Here is a 15,367-nt window from a genome sequence, read left to right on the forward strand (position 1 = left end):
CCCCAGCTCCGCCAGTGCCCCTCGCTCCCGACCCGCAGCCCGGTACCAGTCCTGGGCTCCCCAGCTCCGCCAGTGCCCCTCGCTCCCGACCCGCAGCCCGGTACCAGCCCTGGGCTCCCCAGCTCCGCCAGTGCCCCTCTCCCCCGACCCGCAGCCTGGTACCAGCCCATGGGCACCCCCAGCCCTGCCTGTGCCCCTCTCCCCCGACCCGCAGCCTGGTACCAGTCCTGGGCTCCCCAGCTCCGCCAGTGCCCCTCTCCCCCGACCCGCAGCCCGGTACCAGCCCTGGGCTCCCCAGCTCCGCCAGTGCCCCTCTCCCCCGACTCGCAGCCCGGTACCAGCCCTGGGCTCCCCAGCTCCGCCAGTGCCCCTCTCCCCCGACCCGCAGCCCGGTACCAGCCCTGGGCTCCCCAGCTCCGCCAGTGCCCCTCGCTCCCGACCCCTGCCTGCCCAGTCTGGCTCCCTCCAGCCCTGCCCCTCGCTCCCGACCTGCAGCCCGGTACCAGCCCTGGGCACCCCCAGCTCCGCCAGTGCCCCTCTCCCCCGACCCGCAGCCCGGTACCAGCCCTGGGCTCCCCAGCTCCGCCAGTGCCCCTCTCCCCCGACCTGCAGCCCGGTACCAGCCCTGGGCACCCCCAGCTCCGCCAGTGCCCCTCTCCCCCGACCCGCAGCCCGGTACCAGCCCTGGGCTCCCCAGCTCCGCCAGTGCCTCTCCCCCGACCCGCAGCCCGGTACCAGCCCTGGGCACCCCCAGCTCCGCCAGTGCCCCTCTCCCCCGACCCGCAGCCTGGTACAAGCCCTGGGCTCCCCAGCTCCGCCAGTGCCTCTCCCCCGACCTGCAGCCCGGTACCAGCCCTGGGCTCCCCAGCTCCGCCAGTGCCTCTCCCCCGACCCGCAGCCCGGTACCAGCCCTGGGCTCCCCAGCTCCGCCAGTGCCTCTCCCCCGACCCGCAGCCCGGTACCAGCCCTGGGCTCCCCAGCTCCGCCAGTGCCCCTCTCCCCCAACCCGCAGCCCGGTACCAGCCCTGGGCTCCCCAGCTCCGCCAGTGCCCCTCTCCCCCGACCCGCATCCCGGTACCAGCCCTGGGCACCCCCAGCTCCGCCAGTGCCCCTCTCCCCCGACCCGCAGCCTGGTACCAGCTCTGGGCTCCCCCAGCTCCGCCAGTGCCCCTCTCCCCCGACCTGCAGCCCCTGCCAGCCCAGCCAGGCAGGCACACAGACATCTCTGTAGTTGGGCCGGGAGCTGAGCAGAAGCAGCACAGCCTGAGCTGGCGGTGAGGGAGGGAAGGCGGGTGGACAGGGCAGGGCAGGAGGCCCATCTCTTGGGTACCAAAGTAGAGAGCCAAGGCGCTGACTGGGGGGCAGCTCCCCCCCCCACACACACACCATGCGGAGCTGGGAAGAGCCAGGCTCGGGTGCTAGCAGGCCGCAGGCACGGACAGCACCCAATGCAGTGCCCGGCTGCCCCACGGCTCAGCCACCCGCTGCCTGGGCCCCTCCCCTCATCCCATGGGGCGGAGCTCACCAGCCGCAGGGCCGGGGAAGAGCCCCGGGGGCTGTGACAAGCTAGTGAGGCACATCCTGCCGGCACACGCGTGTCACCCGCTGGCATGCCAGGCAGCCGTGACCTACCCGCGTGCTATGCCGGCTCTGACCCGCGGGCAGAGAGTGGGTCAGCCCCGGCGTCTGCCCAGCTGCCAGCCAGCTTCGATCAAACGCCAGGAGGATGTGCCCCAGCCTGGCCAGCAAGTGTCCCCCCAGCCCTGCCCTGGGGACAGAGGGCGGCCCACTCGGCTCAGTGCCCAGCGGTGCCTCTCCCAGCCAGCTCCCAGCCCCGCGGGCCTCACGGCAAAGCCCAGAGGGCAGGCTGAGGGTCAGCTCCTCCCCTGTCGCCCACTCGCCAGCCCTGCCCCACACATCCTGGCCCCCGCCACTTTTGTGGCTTCAAACCCCCCTGCTTCACACAGCGCCCTGGGGACGGGGGCGCGGGGCTAAGCGCCGCCTGTTACACCTGATCCCTGCCAGCTCTCCCCAGGCCCCTGGGGAGCCCCATGTCGGCGTCAGGCTCTGGCCGCATCCCCCAGGACAGGGGGGCTTTTCAAATCCACAGCAACTCCCCAGGGCCAGGGAGAACCCAAGCACCTCGCCGGGCATCGCCACTCACCCCCCGCATCCCGCTGGCCGGGCTGGACCCCGGCTCGCTGGCACAGCCGGCCGGGTGTTTACAGTCTCCGGGCGGCCGGTCACATGGCCGTGAGCTCAGCCGGGCCATTCATTCCCGGGGCAGGGCCAGGCAGCTTCAGAGACACTCCCCTGGGAGCCGGCTCTGCCGGGTCACCTCGCCGGCTGGGTCCCCGAGGCCACGCACACGGCCCACGGGCGCGGCTGAGTCAGGGAGCCGGGAGGGAAAGGGACGCTGATCTGAGGGAGCACCCCCAGCACAGGGGGGCAAGGGAGCCAGGCAGGCCCCCCTCGCCACAGTGACATGGGGCCAGTCCCACACCCGCCCTCCCCATGAGCCCCCTGACAGGGCAGCCCGGCCGGCCGGCACAGCTGACGTTGGGGGAAAAACGAATTTTTAGTTTACGTTTTACGGCGCTTTATTGTTTTTGTACTTTTTACCCCCAAACATTTCATCCCCCGCTTAAGCTGTTTAAACAAACGTGTTGTGATGGTAGAAAAAAAAAATCGTGTGTCTAAAAACTGTAGGTACCGGGGGTACTTTTTTTTTTTTAAAGGGGTACTTAATAAAAACAGGTTGAGAAACACTGCCCTGGCTCTTACAGCCCCCCAGTACACGGGGAACGAACCAGACTGGTCCCCCCACTAGGAAATCACAAGAGCCAAGTACCCGCTGCGCCCGGGTGTGCTAGTGAGGGGCCGCCCTGCCAGCTGGGTCCTAGGCAGCCCTGGTCGCCCCAAGAATGGGGGCTGAAATGTGTTGCTGGAGCAATGATTAACCACAGCACCTGGCTGCTCCCCAGGGCATTAGCAGAGCCAGAGCCCCAAGGGAGGGCAGGGGTAGCAGGCTGGCCGGCAGCGGGCCTAGCGCAAGGGTGAGGGGCTCTAACGGGCCTCCTGAGCTCGGCTCTGTGCCCAGCGGGCCGGGCTAAGATCCGTCTCCACCAAGCCACGCTGTAGGAGCCGCCCGGGAAACCCCAGGGCTAGAGCTCACCTGCGAGCATGGCACAGCCCAGCCCCAGCCCCATGCCCCCCAAGGGCCGGGTGAGCTGCCAGTGGGCGATGGGGAAGAGCGCCAGGCACCCTCTAGGTCTGCGCCCCTGCCTCTCGGAGCAGCTAGTGTGGTGGGGTGGAGCCTCTGCCCTGCGCTGGGGGTGCGCCGTGGGGAGGGGCAGCCTGCGGGGCTGGCAGGGCAGAGCAGGTGGAAGTCTGCCCCTACCCCCACCGGCAGCAGCCTTCAGACCTTCGCCATGCCCCCCTCCATACCCAGGACGAGCCAGCCCCAAGCCACTTGCCTCCCCCAAACTCCTTCCCTATGCTAAGCTGCACGTGGCATGGACCTGGGAGGCCTTTGCCCTCTCCCTTTGCCCGCAGAGGGACCAGGAGACGGGATTCACGGCACAGCTAAGTCCCCACCACCTCTCCTCCTGGCTGCAGAGCCGAGGACTGGGGGGCCCGGAAGACTGGCCCCCTGTGTGGCAGAGGGTCCCTCTCAGGTGCAGAGGACACCGGTGCTCAGCTCCAGTCTCACGCAATGACACTTCCCTCTTCTGGATAGAGTCAGTACCGCTTATCTGTGTGTCACAAGCCCCATACTGCACGTGGCGATTCTCCTTTCATTGGCACAGCAGGGGCCCCTGCTTCTGGAGCAGGCAGGCAGTACTGTGGCAGCCACGAAGCCGTCCTGTCTTCCTGGCCTCAGCCGCAGCCAAGCCCCTGAACTAGCCCAGGGCTCTAGGCTGGAGGATATTCTGCAGCAAGAGAGAGCCATCGGCAGCCCAACGTGGCGCCTCAGCCGCCTGGCCATGGCCCCCGTATCTGCACCAGCACTTGGGTTTGCTGGCCGGGAAATACTCCGACACACGACAGCTCCCGAGACAAACGCTGGGGCCAGGAGGCTGCCAGTGGGCTCAAGAGGGGTTAGGAGACTTTAAGTAGGTTGTTCCTTGCCCCCTTACTAGTCCCGTGTGGGTCATTCACCTGAGCAGGCGAGTTCCAGGAAGGGAACAGCCCAATCCCCCCAGCAGTGCCAGACGCCAGCCCACGGCTCAAGGAGGCAGCTGGAGTGAGGGGCAGGAGCGCGGGGGACACGCAGCAGCGGTTCTAGGGCTCTTCCTATCCAAAGTGCCAGGGAAACAGCCCCCACGAGGGCAAATCCGACTAGGACTGCTCAGCCACCACAGGGATAGAGCTCCTGCTCCAAAACCCCAGGCCTAAAGAGACTCTCCATTAACTCGATGCAGTAGGGGGGCTCTGACACACAACAGGGCCAGTCGGATTCCACCGAGTCGCGGACAGCGCAACGCGTCAGCCGTTCGGTAGGACACTGGTGCTGCGGAAGAAGTTCCATAAGCAGCCTGGAACTTCAGGAGCGGGCACCGGGCCAGGGTGCTGGGCTGACGAAGGTGCCCTCGCAAGATGCAGCATCTTTCGCCGCAGTCCGGCCCAGCGCAACTCTCAGCCAAGCGATGGACGCGCCGATCGCTGGGTGCTGCGGGGGGGTCAGCACTGCCTGAAAGCGCCCCCCCCACTGAGCCCTCCTGCTCCTGCCACACAGCCCCCCCGCTGAGCCCCCCCGCTCCTGCCACACAGCCCCCCCGCTGAGCCCCCCCGCTCCTGCCACACAGCCCCCCCGCTGAGCCCCCCCGCTCCTGCCACACAGCCCCCCCGCTCCTGCCACACAGCCCCCCCACTGAGCCCTCCCGCTCCTGCCACACAGCCCCCCCGCTGAGCCCCCCCGCTCCTGCCACACAGCCCCCACCCCGCTGAGCCCCCCCGCTCCTGCCACACAGCCCCCACCCCGCTGAGCCCCCCCGCTCCTGCCACACAGCCCCCCCGCTGAGCCCCCCCGCTCCTGCCACACAGCCCCCACCCCGCTGAGCCCCCCCGCTCCTGCTGCATAGCCCCCCCGCTAAGCCCCCCCGCTCCTGCCACACAGCCCCCCCCGCTGAGTCCCCCCGCTCCTGCCACACAGCCCCCACCCCGCTGAGCCCCCCCGCTCCTGCCATACAGCCCCCCGCTCCTGCCACAGTGCCCCCCACTGAACCCCCCTCTTGCCACACAGCCCCCCCTGCTGAGCCCCCCACTCCTGCCACACAGCCCCTCCACTGAACCCCCCTCTTGCTACACAGCCCCCCCTGCTGAGCCCCCCACTCCTGCCACACAGCCCCCCTATTGAGTCGCTCCCACTGAGCCCCCCTGTTCCTGCCGCATGGCTCCCGCGTTAAACCCCCCTCCTGCCACACAGCCCCCCCGCTGAGCCCCCCCCGCTCCTGCCACACAGCCCCCCCGCTGAGCCCCCCCGCTCCTGCTGCACAGTCCCCCCAGTGAACCCTCCTTCCTGCCACACAGCCCCCCCTGGCATCACGGTGGGCACAAGGGTGGCACCGACTGCCTGGGGAGTGAGTCCGGCCCCACTCCCCACTGACCAGCGCCCCGGCGTCACTCTAAGGAGAGTGTCTCCCAAGGAAACGCCCCCCACCCCTCCTGGAGCTGCTGGGCTGCCCCCGAGCCCAGCCCTGGCCCCACCCCACGGCCAGGGGAAGGGCAGCGCCGGGCCCTGCTGCGCCGGGGTGCTGCTCCGTCGGGTTCTCACACCGCTGAGCCCAGCCCAGCCGCTTCCAGAGCGGAGACCCCGGGGGCTCAGGCAGGGAGGGAGCAGAGAGGTCCCCGCGTCCAGCCCCATGCCCCAGCCCCACGCGCCACAGAGGGCGCTGCCGCCCGGAGCCACCAGGGGGCGGAGCAGTCCCTACAGGACATGCCAAAGGGCCCCCGTCCCCTCCCCCAGAGGGAACCCAGCCCCCCAGGGGCAGTGCCCACCCCTCCCGCACTGGAGGGGGAGCAGCGGCTGGGCTTGCATCCAGGACCTGCTGGCGGTGCCCCCGGCCGAGACAGGCAGGTCGCCGGGCCCGTGGGCCGAGGCCAAGCGGGGGTGCTGTTCTCTGGCACTGGGGCGCGGGGGTACGGTCGCCCCCAGCACTGCCCAGGGCACCCGGCATTGCCACGGCAACGGGGCAGAGCTGGGCCATGGGACCCCAGGGGAGAGGAGACCGGGCCCCCCCTTTGTGCAGTCCCAGGACGGGTCCCCCAGAGCAGCCCCATGCGCCCCCCGGCTCCCGCCCGGCAGTACCTGAGCCCAGGGGTGCCCTCTGCAGGCAGCCCAGCCCAGCCTCCTGGCATCTCGCTCCAGCAGGGGCCTCAGCTGGGGATGGCCAGGGATCCGCACCCGGCGCCGAGTGGCCGGCTGGGCACTGCCGGGAGGGCCCAGGCCGGAGGCGGGGGGAGCTCGGCGTCCGCGGAGGAGGCTGCGGAGCCGGGGCAGGGCTCCACTGCCAGCCACAAACCAGGGCCGGGGAGTCAAAGGGCTCATTGTCCGGGGCGGGCGGGACGGGGGGCGTAGAGCGGGCTCCAGCGTTTGCCCTTGACGGGGCAGGGGATCCCTGGAGGCTGGGTCCCTCCCCCACCCAAGGGGCCCTCACTCCTGCCCCGCCCCCCCAACGCTGCCAGTGCCCCCCACTCCTGCCCCGCCCCCCCAGCGCTGCCGGTGCCCCCCACTCCTGACCCACCCCCTGCCAGCCCAGCCCTGCCAGTGCCCCCCACTCCTGACCCGCCCCCCCAGTGCTGCCGGTGCCCCCCACTCCTGACCCGCCCCCCCAGTGCTGCCGGTGCCCTTCACTCCTGACCCGCCCCCCCCAGTGCTGCCGGTGCCCCCCACTCCTGACCCGCCCCCTGCCAGCCCAGCCCTGCCAGTGCCCCCCACTCCTGACCCGCCCCCCCAGTGCTGCCGGTGCCCCCCACTCCTGACCCACCCCCCCAACGCTGCCGGTGCCCCCCACTCCTGACCCGCCCCCCCAGTGCTGCCGGTGCCCTTCACTCCTGACCCGCCCCCCCCAGTGCTGCCGGTGCCCCCCACTCCTGACCCGCCCCCTGCCAGCCCAGCCCTGCCAGTGCCCCCCACTCCTGACCTGCCCCCCCCAGTGCTGCCGGTGCCCCCCACTCCTGACCCACCCCCCCCCAGTGCTGCCGGTGCCCCCCACTCCTGACCCGCCCCCCCCAGTGCTGCCGGTGCCCCCCACTCCTGACCCGCCCCCCCCAGTGCTGCCGGTGCCCCCCACTCCTGACCCGCCCCCTTGCCAGCCCAGCCCTGCCCCCCCAGCGCTGCCAGTGCCCTTCACTCCTGCCCCATCCCCCCACCAGCCCAACCCTGCCCCCCCAGCGCTGCCGGTGCCCCCCACTCCCGACCCGCAGGCAGAGCATGGTGCAGCCTGCACCAGACGCCTGCATGAGGGCTGCAGTCCCAGGGAGCCCCCCCCCCCCTGCAGGGGCCCAGCTGGCCCCCCTCCAGTGCAGTTGCACCATTCAGCACTCGGCCCATCCCCTCCCCTGCTGCGGCGCCTTTGGACCCCGGCCAGGAGAGGTGAGAATCCCGCTCGGCACAGCCAGCGCCAGCCACCTCGCCCAGGCCACCGGCTGGGACCGTGGCAGGGCCTGGCGGCTGGGTGGGGCCTGGCGGGAGCAGCCTCTCCAGTGGCAGGGGGCTCCGGGCCAGCCTGGGGCGGGGGGGAGAGCAGGGCCCTGCAGGGTCACTGAGGGGCGGAGCCCCCGCAGCAGGGCTGTGCGGCAGGCAGGAGCCAGAGCCGGCACTATGGCGGCAGGGAGCCCAACGTACAGCACCTGGCGCACGGGGCTGCTGCACAGCTGGGGCTGCTGAGAATGGGGCGGCTCTGCCCAGGTCCCCCAGGAGGGCGCAGGGACACCCCCAGGCCCCCTCCCTTCCCCCTCCCTGGGCAACAGCAGCCCAAGGTCTCCAAATCCCGGCCGGTCCATTCAGACAGGGGGGCCCCTGGGTGTCAGTGCATCCCCAGGCAGCCTCTGCGGGGGGGGGGGAGCCCCCAAGGGCCCAGGGAAGGAAACGAAGCCTGGATGACAGGGACCGGCTTAGAGCACCTGTGCTCAGCCGCGGGGGCTCTTAAAGGGGCAGTGACGTGACCTCCAGCCAGGCCGGGTGATGGGTGGTCGCTGGCCGGTCGCAGACACCGGGTGGCGGGAGGCTGCCACCCCACACAGCACACGTGGGCCCTGGGCCACCAGCCACACCCCACGAAGCCACAGGGCTCTGCCGGGGGCAGGCTGCGGGGGGGGGCGGTACCCTCGCTCCAGGCCCGGCCACGAGAGGGCGCTGCATGCCCCTCCCCGCTGCCCCGGGGGCACGAGGCCTGTCTGGGGGGCAGAGGGGACCAGACAGAGGAGTCCTGCCTGGGGGGGGGGGGGGGGGCAAAGCCAGTGCCAGGGAACCCAGCATCCCTGGGGGCCCGGCCGATCTGCATGGTGCTGCCCCCATCTCAGCATGCCCCCCTCACCCCAATTCATCCAGCCCAGCCCAGGAGAGCCGGGCACCCAGGGCCTGCCAGGCAGTAGAGAGCCCCGAGCTCCCCAGGAGGGTGGGGGACCCCCAGGCTCTTTCAGGGGCACAGCCCCCCCAGGAGGCGTCTAATTCCCGGCAGCCAGGGCCCTGGGGCTCCATCCAGCCCCACTCTAGGGCCCGTTCAGCAGGAGGCCAGGAGACCAGCCCCCGCCTCTCCAGCCACAGCCCTGTCCTTCCGGCAGCCAGCCCCACGCAGCCCCCAGCCAGGCAGTGCCGGGGCTGTGCCCAGGTGGGGGGGAGGGGAGACTGGTAACCGCTGCACCCCCCGGCCGTTGCCGCACCAAGGAGCAACCCTCCCAGCCGGCAGCCTGGGCTGGGTCCGGAGAGAGGGTCTCTGCGTTACCCACCCCCCAAGGAAGCAGAGACCTGCCCCACGGCTCTGCAGGGCCAACAGCTTCCTGCCTGCGCCCCTCGGGGGCTGGGGAGCACATCTGGCGGCCTCGGGGGGCAGGTTCAGCCGGTTCAGCCCCAGAAGGGGCTGGGCAGCTCTTGGCCCAGCTAGCGGCCACGGCTCCCTGGCCCCCACACCTGCCCGCCCCTGGGGAGCGCCTGCGGGACCTGCGCCCAGGGCTTTGCCAGCTCCGAGGAGCCGAGGGGATGCCCCCGGCCAGGCCGTGGGGAGCGGGGGACACGGCGGCGCAGCGGGCGCACGAGCAGAGCCCCAGCGAGGGGGCCGGCGGGCAGGCTGGGCAGGGAAGGGCGGTGCGCCAACAGGGCCACCCTGCCCCAGCCCAGAATGCCAGCCTGTGGCCTGGCACCAGCCCCAAACCTCCCCCCACCCGGCCTGTTCCAAGGGAGCGTCCCACATGCTGCTGGAGGGGCGGGGGGTGAAGAAGGGCCCTTTGTCTCTGCTCCGGCCCTGGAGACAGCCACAAAGGGGCTTTCTGCAGCGCGCGTGCGAAGGGCACGAGGCACAGACACAAACCTAGAGCCCCGGGGGCTAGGAACCCCCCGGCCTTGCCTCAGGAGAGCTGCTCCCCCCCCCCCCGCTGCACACGCAGGCCCACGCCTGGCTGGCAGCGAGCGCCCTCAGCCTCTCGGCCACACGTCCCCCTCGGTTCATCCCAGACGGCGCCGCCCGGACCCAGCGTGGCCCTTGCTCCTGCAGGGCGCCGTCCTCGGGGCAGACAGCTGGGAAGGGAGGGGGCGGAGGGAAGAGGGCCGTGGGTATGACCGGCCCTCCTCCCCTCGGGCAGTCGGAGCGCCCTCGGCATGCAGCCCTTGCCAGCCTGGTCCGAGCTCTTGGCCCCCTGCCCGGCCGCCAGCCGCACCCGCCGGCGGGGAGGGGGCAGAACAGGCTGAAGGTGAAGCAGGACGGTTGTGCAAAGCAGGAGTCCTGTCCCCTGCCCCCCCTTAGCTCATTTAACTGCCCTGCCCCCGTGGGGTGGTGTCCGGCTGCAGGCGCCAGCGGCCCCGAACTCCTGTGCAGCTCCACTGCCTCGCACGACTGCCTCGCACGAGGGCCAGCAGACGGGAGCTTCACGAGCCTGCAGGCTGCGAGGCAGAGCAGGGCCACTGGCTTGTGGCTGGAGCAGGCTAGAACAGGCCTCTCAGGAGGCCCTGACCTGGCCCTGCCTCCCCCCAGCCTGGGCAGAGGGGCCCTACCGCGGCCACCGGGCGAGTCAGCGTCACGGTCCGTTGCTGGTCGGCGCCACGTGCCCGCTCCCAGGCGGGTTCCCGGCTCCCCACGCTCAGACTGCGTCCCTCTCCAACGCGAACGCTGCAGCGCGGCAACCGGCCGACTTCAGGGCTTGTCCCAGAACCCCCCAATCCACAGAGAAGGGGGGAAAATCAGAAAGCCCCACGGGGATAGCGGGGACACAGAGCCCTGGCCACTTGCTTCTCCAATCACCAGCTTCAGCCCCCTCTGTCACTGTCTCAGGATCAAAGCACCCGGCACGGGCGGCTGCCGTTACCGTCTTCCCGCGTAACACCCTGCCCCCGCCGGCGTTCCCTGGAAGCTGGGCGCTTGGGTGGCCGCTCAGAAGAGATTCAGATGCCTCCCTGCTGATTAGCAGAGCGCCCACTGCTAGGATTTGTGTTTCACCCGCTGGTGCACATTCACACATGCCCTGGTGCACACAAAAAATTATTCCGCACATGGATGGGAAAGTTCAAAGGGAACACTGACCCCTTCAGCCCCCAACGCAGCTCTGCTCTGGACATCCTGAGTGACCCAACTTCCCGGAAGGAAAGGACGAGCTAATGGTGGGGGAAGGGAATGAACGGGCCAGGAGGCGACAAACCCCGACAGGCACAGAGGGCAGGACATAGGCTACACCGAGCCCACGGCCGTGGGGCCGATCGGGGATCCAGGTACAGGGCACAGGAATGGAGAGACCAGGGCGTGCACAGCCCCTGGCTTGAAAGAGGAACATGGAGGCCTACGGGAGACGTGGCACCTACGGCGCTGGGGAAGGGATGCCAGGAGCCCCCGGGTGTGTGTGACAAAAGCTACAAGGTGCATGGCCCTCTTGGCAAAGCAAACCCCTTGAGAAGCCACAGAGAACGTTTCCCTTGAAGGCCCGGAGCTGGCGGGGAAGGATTTCCAGCAGTGCAATAACAGGAAACAGGGTTTGATAATCGCCTTCCTGGAACCCTGAATGTGACCAGCCAGGGGTGTGTCAGCTGCACAGACACATGCCCACCCCCACACACCTTTGCACAAACAGTGTGCACAGCCCTGAATGCCATCGCACAAGCAGTGTGCACAAACCCGCACATCGTTGCACAAGCCGTAGACACATGCCCGCTCCCAACCTTGCATGCCATCGCACAAGCAGCATGCACAGCCCTGAATGCCATCGCACAAGCAGCATGCACAGCCCTGAATGCCATCGCGCAAGCAGCATGCACAGCCCTGAATGCCATCGCACAAGCAGTATGCACAGCCTTGCACGCCGCTGCACAAACCATACAGACACATGCCCACTCCCATCCCTGCACGCCATCGCACAAGCAGTGTGCACAGCCCCAACAGCTCCAGAAGGACTCACTCATCAAGGAAATGCGGCCAGACATGTCCCCCGCCCAGGCCTGCCGCAGAGCCCTGCTGTAACTCTCCAGTGATCTCACAGCCTCCTGGGCAGCCCCGGGGGAACCCCCGGGCCCAGAGCTGCCGAGCAGTGAAAGCAGCCGGGGAGTGGTGCGTGGGACTCAGCCCAGCGCCCTGAATCAGCCTGGCCCGTAAGCCGGACTCTTCTCTCTGCACCAAGAGGCCCAGAGGAGCTAGCGGGGCAGGGCACAGGTGACTGGCTACAAACAGGCTCCTTCATCTCCTCTAATGGGACCCCCAAGCTCAGGCCTTCCCGCACTGCAGGGGAACGGGGGGCACAGTCCTCTGAGCTCTGTCCCAGGAGCCAGCAGCCCGCAGCTTCCCACGGGTGGGGGCTAGGCCTGCTCAGGGGTGGCTGCTCTCTCAGAGACTGAGCCAAAAGGCCAGAACGTCGGCGGGGGCAGGAGCAGGCCTCGGACAGAGCCCCCTGCACGGTCCCGCACTGCCGCAGCCGCCTGCTCTCCGCACACCGCGAGCAAACAGCCCCAGGAATGCCCCGCTACCGAGGGGGAAACTGAGGCACGAGTCGGCAGCAACTTGGCGGATCCAGGACTGGCACTCGAGGGCTTCTGGCAGCCAGGCCTGTGCTCAGCCAGCCTCCCACACGCAGCGCGACGCTGTGCACGGTGCGGGACCGCTGCCTCCATGGGGCCTGTAGAGAAAGCAGGGCCAGACCCTTCCTCTCCAGGAGTCCCGCAGGAGCCCAGAGAGGGCAGGTTCGTAAGCAAAAGTCAAGAGAAACAGGCAGGGGAGCTCCCCTTTCCTCCTTCCCGCGGGGCTCCCCTCCAGCGCAGCAAGCAACAGCCAGAGGGCCCCTCCCCGCCCACCGCCAACCCGCCGCAGAGTTGCTTCACTTGCCACCGACATGCAGCCACCTCTGGGGAGGAACGTGGCCGCTCAGTTCATCCCGGGAAGCAACTGGCGTCTCCCTGCGGAGCTGGAGAGGCGCGGGGAGGGATGCAGAACGGAGCGTCCTGCGGGGGTTCCCGCTAGCTGAGGGGGCTGCCGTCCCGCCCAAGGCACCTCAGAGCCCGGGAGCGAGTCGCCGCCCCCCGCCCCCCACCCCCCGCGCGGGGGACCCTGGTGAGCGGCGCTACAGGAAACCAGAGCCAGCCCGGCGGCAGGGGAAGATTTATGGCTCCCCGCCTTCCTGCCGGCGGGGGCTCCCCACAATAGGCGGGGAGCGGCCACAGCCGGCCGTTGCACAGCTTGGCTCCGGCCTGCAGGCGGCACGTTCCAGGTGGCTGGCTCTCCTGGCCCCCGAGGGGCGCATGCGGGCCCACAGACCCCGCCGCCTGGCCCTGGCGGAGTATCCACAGCCGACTGAGTCACCGAGCCCCACGCCCAGTGCCCCCGGCACCGCCAGCTGCCGAGGAGCCAGACAGAGAGGAAATCGCGGAGACACGCGGCGCGACAGCCCCGGAGCCTATCCCACAACCCCCTGCCACCTTGCCAAGCACCCAGAGCCCGTTCCCCAGGCCCGGCCGAAGCGTCTCGCTACTGAGACTGCCGGCAGAGAGGCCAGGGGCGGGAGGGGCCAGGCCAGGACCGCCCCGGCCAGACTCCGTACAACGGAGGTCGGCACCGCCCTCTGATTCGAGCTGAGCCGTGCCCGTGCCGGAGCTGAGAGCTGGACCCGTTCCAAACTCCTCCTCATTTTAGTTGCCCTTCTCTGAACCGCCGGGGGGCAAGGGGGGGGGGGGGGCGGGGGAAGGGCGCGGTGATTAGCCAGACGCAGCTATCGCTCGTCCCGGGCCACGCAGGAGGGATCAGCCCCTGGCTCCCAGGTGAGCGAGCCGAACCTCCGAACAGATCGAGGACTTGCCCAAGCTAGAGACGGATCCGAGGGAAGCCAGGAGCCACCCGTCCTGCTACGCTTAGGGGAGCTGCCAAACCCAGGCAGAGGAGAAACGGTCCCAGGGCTTCTCGACCACCGATACGTGCAAGAGTGTCCCCGTTCCCGGGCCCCCCAGCGCATGGGGCTGGGAAAAGGGAAGAGGCAAAGCAGGCCTGCAGCACGGCCCAATCCGCCGAGGTAAACCGAGGAAAGGAAACCACTTTGGGATATGCCGACAGCGTCCCTTCGAAAGTCCGTGCCGCTCCCTGTGGAGCTGGGAATGCGGCCACGGCCTCTCGCCACGTTCCGACCCCGGCTCCCTTGGCTGCTGGTCCCCCCACTCTGAGCACCTCTGTGGGGGGCAGAGCCCCTCGCCTGCTCTCAGCTGGGCTGGCAGCTGCGGTTACCCAGCCCATGGGACGGGCTACTTGGGAGTTCCCCGGGGCTACTGCCAGGAGACAACCGGAGGCCCCGCGGCCACTGGGCCCTGCCCAGAGGAAGGGCTTCATCCGACAGGCTCAGGGGGCACCGAGGAAAGAGCAGAACTAGGCAGGAGCAGGAGCACGTGGGGCTGGGAGTATCCGAGGCGGCAGGAAGGAATTTCACACAGTACCCAAGGCGATCAGTCCGGGGCTGGGATCAACCCTTTCCCGGAGGCTCCCAGGGAGAAGAGTGCCCCAGAGCAGCTTCCTACACATCCTCTCCCCAGCAACCCCCCTGCCCTCTCCTCAGCAGGGAGCCGGTGGCGTCCCGGGGCAGCAGGCGGGCCCAGCTACCCTTTTCAACAGAAGTTACGTTCTGATTTTTGAAAGGGTCCTAGTCTCTAGGGCTGAGCCCCCTTCCCTGCCCCCTCCCCAGCATGGCCCAGGCCCACGCCTGACGCAGCATCTGCCTGAGTCTGCAGACAGACTGCTCCCCTGCCTTTAGTGCAGCTCAGAGCATTGTCAAGCAGGGGCAGCCTGAAACTCACCAGTCTCCGGTCAGTTTCGCACCTGTTGTCCTCCGGCCAGGGCAGGCATGAAACTGCACAAAATCCCACCCATTCAGGCTGCTGCCGGTGCAGGCCCTCGAGTTGCTGCAGCCACACGGGGGAGAGGACTTCGGGGACAGAGGCCAGGCGAGGGGTGGGATTAAGAGAACGCTCCTCTTCCTTCCAGCCGCTCTCATGGGACTGGGAGGGTTTCAGATTTGCCAAACAGCTACTCGCCAGGGCTAGGAAGGAGGGGCCCCCAAGCACAGGCCACGATCAGCCCCTGGCAGGGAATTTCCACAACCTCTCCTGCCCCAGGGATGGCCACAGGAGCGAGGGGGAAGCTGGGCTTCCCAGCGGGGCCTAGTCGGTGGCCTCATAACGTCGGTGGCCCCTTTCACGTCAGCTGGCGTGGTACCCAGGAGCCCTGGAGAGGAGCACCAGGCAGCACGCTGGCTGCAGGTGTCCTGGCCGGGCAGGGCCCAGACGAGGGCCCCGAACTCGGACATCAGTGGCCCTCGGGGCTACGCTGCCTGCCCACGACCAGGAGAATCGTTCCGTGCCCAGACCACGACCGCGCGGGCCCAGCCTGCAGACCGCCTGTTTCCACTCTCAGGAACTGGGAGGAAAAAAGAAAACCTTCATCTCTGCCCATTTCCCTTCCGAGCAAGGAAACAAACTGCCAGGGAACTTGCAGGAGAGCCGGTCTGAATGGGAACACGCCGACAGGGCCACCGTGCGGCATGCCACAGCAGCACGGCTTGCACTGAGCCTTGTCACCGCCCTAAAGGAGAATTCAGCAGTATGGGGCCTAGGACACACAGATGACTCCTCTGGCACAGACAGACAGGCTAGCTGTGCGTTCTGCGAATATTTGCCGAAGCTGCGATGAACCCAGAT

The sequence above is a fragment of the Pelodiscus sinensis genome, chromosome 10 (assembly GCF_049634645.1).
Source record: "Pelodiscus sinensis isolate JC-2024 chromosome 10, ASM4963464v1, whole genome shotgun sequence".
NCBI classification, from domain to species: domain Eukaryota; kingdom Metazoa; phylum Chordata; order Testudines; family Trionychidae; genus Pelodiscus; species Pelodiscus sinensis.